Here is a 4,868-nt window from a genome sequence, read left to right as displayed (position 1 = left end):
CAATAATGATTTGTTGTGACATTTTCAAAATATCGTCGAGCTGATTAATTTGACACTTTGTTTAACAAATTTGGTCCTCATTTGCCGAAGTTATCGAACTTCAAAATTTGAATAGTCACAAAAGTTGTGTGTTTGAGCACATAATGTACTATTTTTCTTGGAAAGTCAACAAGATGCAATCATGATTTGATTCGACATCCTGAAGATCTCGTCGAGCTGATTAATTTGACACTTTGTTTAAGAAATTTGGTCCTCATTTGCCGAAGTTATCGAGCTTTAAATTTTGAAAAGTCACAAAAGTTGTGTGTTTGAGCACATATTGTACTATTTTTCTTGGAAATTCAACTAAATGCAATAATGATTTATTGTGACATCCGAAAGATCTCATCGAGCTGATTAATTTGACACTTTGTTTAACAAATTTGGTCTTAATTTGCCGAAGTTATCGAACTTCAAAGTTTGAATAGTCACAAAAGTTGTGTGTTTGAGCACATAATGTACTATTTTTCTTGGAAATTCAACAAGATGCAATCATGATTTGATTCGACATCCTGAAGATCTCGTCGAGCTGATTAATTTGACACTTTGTTTAAGAAATTTGGTCCTCATTTGCCGAAGTTATCGAGCTTCAAAATTTGAATAGTCACAAAAGTTGTGTGTTTGAGCACATAATGTACTATTTTTCTTGGAAAGTCAACAAGATGCAATCATGATTTGATTCGACATCCTGAAGATCTCGTCGAGCTGATTAATTTGACACTTTGTTTAAGAAATTTGTTCCTCATTTGCCGAAGTTATCGAGCTTCAAAGTTTGAAAAGTCACAAAAGTTGTGTGTTTGAGCACATATTGTACTATTTTTCTTGAAAATTCAACAAGATGCAATCATGATTTGATGCGACATCCTGAAGATCTCGTCGAGCTGATTAATTTGACACTTTGTTTAAGAAATTTGGTCCTCATTTGCCGAAGTTATCGAGCTTCAAATTTTGAAAAGTCACAAAAGTTGTGTGTTTGAGCACATATTGTACTATTTTTCTTGAAAATTCAACAAGATGCAATCATTATTTGATGCGACATCCTGAAGATCTCGTCGAGCTGATTAATTTGACACTTTGTTTAACAAATTTGGTCCTCATTTGCCGAAGTTATCGAGCTTCAAAGTTTGAAAAGTCACAAAAGTTGTGTGTTTGAGCACATAATGTACTATTTGTCTTGGAAAGTCAACAAGATGCAATCATGATTTGATTCGACATCCTGAAGATCTCGTCGAGCTGATTAATTTGACACTTTGTTTAAGAAATTTGGTCCTCATTTGCCGAAGTTATCGAGCTTCAAATTTTGAAAAGTCACAAAAGTTGTGTGTTTGAGCACATATTGTACTATTTTTCTTGGAAATTCAACTAAATGCAATAATGATTTATTGTGACATCCGAAAGATCTCGTCGAGCTGATTAATTTGACACTTTGTTTAACAAATTTGGTCTTAATTTGCCGAAGTTATTGAGCTTCAAAGTTTGAATAGTCACAAAAGTTGTGTGTTTGAGCACATAATGTACTATTTTTCTTGGAAAGTCAACAAGATGCAATCATGATTTGATTCGACATCCTGAAGATCTCGTCGAGCTGATTAATTTGACACTTTGTTTAAGAAATTTGGTCCTCATTTGCCGAAGTTATCGAGCTTCAAATTTTGAAAAGTCACAAAAGTTGTGTGTTTGAGCACATATTGTACTATTTTTCTTGGAAATTCAACTAAATGCAATAATGATTTATTGTGACATCCGAAAGATCTCGTCGAGCTGATTAATTTGACACTTTGTTTAACAAATTTGGTCTTAATTTGCCGAAGTTATTGAGCTTCAAAGTTTGAATAGTCACAAAAGTTGTGTGTTTGAGCACATAATGTACTATTTTTCTTGGAAATTCAACAAGATGCAATAATGATTTGTTGTGTCATCCTGAAGATCTCGTCGAGCTGATTAATTTGACACTTTGTTTAAGAAATTTGGTCCTCATTTGCCGAAGTTATCGAGCTTCAAATTTTGAAAAGTCACAAAAGTTGTGTGTTTGAGCACATATTGTACTATTTTTCTTGAAAATTCAACAAGATGCAATAATGATTTGTTGTGACATTTTCAAAATATCGTCGAGCTGATTAATTTGACACTTTGTTTAACAAATTTGGTCCTCATTTGCCGAAGTTATCGAGCTTCAAAGTTTGAAAAGTCACAAAAGTTGTGTGTTTGAGCACATATTGTACTATTTTTCTTGAAAATTCAACAAGATGCAATCATGATTTGATGCGACATCCTGAAGATCTCGTCGAGCTGATTAATTTGACACTTTGTTTAAGAAATTTGGTCCTCATTTGCCGAAGTTATCGAGCTTCAAATTTTGAAAAGTCACAAAAGTTGTGTGTTTGAGCACATATTGTACTATTTTTCTTGAAAATTCAACAAGATGCAATAATGATTTGTTGTGACATTTTCAAAATATCATCGAGCTGATTAATTTGACACTTTGTTTAACAAATTTGGTCCTCATTTGCCGAAGTTATCGAACTTCAAAGTTTGAATAGTCACAAAAGTTGTGTGTTTGAGCACATAATGTACTATTTTTCTTGGAAATTCAACAAGATGCAATAATGATTTGTTGTGTCGTCCTGAAGATCTCGTCGAGCTGATTAATTTGACACTTTGTTTAAGAAATTTGGTCCTCATTTGCCGAAGTTATCGAGCTTCAAATTTTGAAAAGTCACAAAAGTTGTGTGTTTGAGCACATATTGTACTATTTTTCTTGAAAATTCAACAAGATGCAATAATGATTTGTTGTGACATTTTCAAAATATCGTCGAGCTGATTAATTTGACACTTTGTTTAACAAATTTGGTCCTCATTTGCCGAAGTTATCGAGCTTCAAAGTTTGAAAAGTCACAAAAGTTGTGTGTTTGAGCACATATTGTACTATTTTTCTTGAAAATTCAACAAGATGCAATCATGATTTGATGCGACATCCTGAAGATCTCGTCGAGCTGATTAATTTGACACTTTGTTTAAGAAATTTGGTCCTCATTTGCCGAAGTTATCGAACTTCAAATTTTGAAAAGTCACAAAAGTTGTGTGTTTGAGCACATATTGTACTATTTTTCTTGAAAATTCAACAAGATGCAATAATGATTTGTTGTGACATTTTCAAAATATCGTCGAGCTGATTAATTTGACACTTTGTTTAACAAATTTGGTCCTCATTTGCCGAAGTTATCGAACTTCAAAATTTGAATAGTCACAAAAGTTGTGTGTTTGAGCACATAATGTACTATTTTTCTTGGAAATTCAACAAGATGCAATCATGATTTGATTCGACATCCTGAAGATCTCGTCGAGCTGATTAATTTGACACTTTGTTTAAGAAATTTGTTCCTCATTTGCCGAAGTTATCGAGCTTCAAAGTTTGAAAAGTCACAAAAGTTGTGTGTTTGAGCACATATTGTACTATTTTTCTTGAAAATTCAACAAGATGCAATCATGATTTGATGCGACATCCTGAAGATCTCGTCGAGCTGATTAATTTGACACTTTGTTTAAGAAATTTGGTCCTCATTTGCCGAAGTTATCGAGCTTCAAATTTTGAAAAGTCACAAAAGTTGTGTGTTTGAGCACATATTGTACTATTTTTCTTGAAAATTCAACAAGATGCAATAATGATTTGTTGTGACATTTTCAAAATATCGTCGAGCTGATTAATTTGACACTTTGTTTAACAAATTTGGTCCTCATTTGCCGAAGTTATCGAACTTCAAAATTTGAATAGTCACAAAAGTTGTGTGTTTGAGCACATAATGTACTATTTTTCTTGGAAAGTCAACAAGATGCAATCATGATTTGATTCGACATCCTGAAGATCTCGTCGAGCTGATTAATTTGACACTTTGTTTAAGAAATTTGGTCCTTATTTGCCGAAGTTATCGAGCTTCAAATTTTGAAAAGTCACAAAAGTTGTGTGTTTGAGCACATATTGTACTATTTTTCTTGAAAATTCAACAAGATGCAATCATGATTTGATGCGACATCCTGAAGATCTCGTCGAGCTGATTAATTTGACACTTTGTTTAAGAAATTTGGTCCTCATTTGCCGAAGTTATCGAGCTTCAAAGTTTGAAAAGTCACAAAAGTTGTGTGTTTGAGCACATAATGTACTATTTGTCTTGGAAATTCAACAAAATGCAATACTGATTTATTGTGTCATCCTGAAGATCTCGTCGAGCTGATCAATTTGACACTTTGTTTAAGAAATTTGGTCATCATTTGCCGAAGTTATCGAGCTTCAAAGTTTGAAAAGTCACAAGAGTTGTGTGTTTGAGCACATAACGTACTATTTTTCTTGGAAATTCAACAAGATGCAATCATGATTTATTTTGCCATCCGAAAGATCTCGTCGAGCTGATTAATTTGACACTTTGTTTAAGAAAATTGGTCATCATTTGCCGAAGTTATCGAACTTCAAAATTTGAATAGTCACAAAAGTTGTGTGTTTGAGCACATAATGTACTATTTTTCTTGGAAATTCAACAAGATGCAATCATGATTTGATGCGATATCCTGAAGATCTCGTCGAGCTGATTAATTTGACACTTTGTTTAACAAATTTGGTCCTCATTTGCCGAAGTTATCGAGCTTCAAATTTTGAAAAGTCACAAAAGTTGTGTGTTTGAGCACATAATGTACTATTTTTCTTGGAAATTCAACAAGATGCAATAATGATTTGTTGTGTCATCCTGAAGATCTCGTCGAGCTGATTAATTTGACACTTTGTTTAAGAAATTTGTTCCTCATTTGCCGAAGTTATCGAGCTTCAAAGTTTGAAAAGT

The sequence above is a fragment of the Euwallacea fornicatus genome, unplaced genomic scaffold, assembly GCF_040115645.1.
Source record: "Euwallacea fornicatus isolate EFF26 unplaced genomic scaffold, ASM4011564v1 scaffold_96, whole genome shotgun sequence".
In the NCBI taxonomy this organism is placed as follows: domain Eukaryota; kingdom Metazoa; phylum Arthropoda; class Insecta; order Coleoptera; family Curculionidae; genus Euwallacea; species Euwallacea fornicatus.
This window is presented reverse-complemented; position numbering follows the sequence as displayed.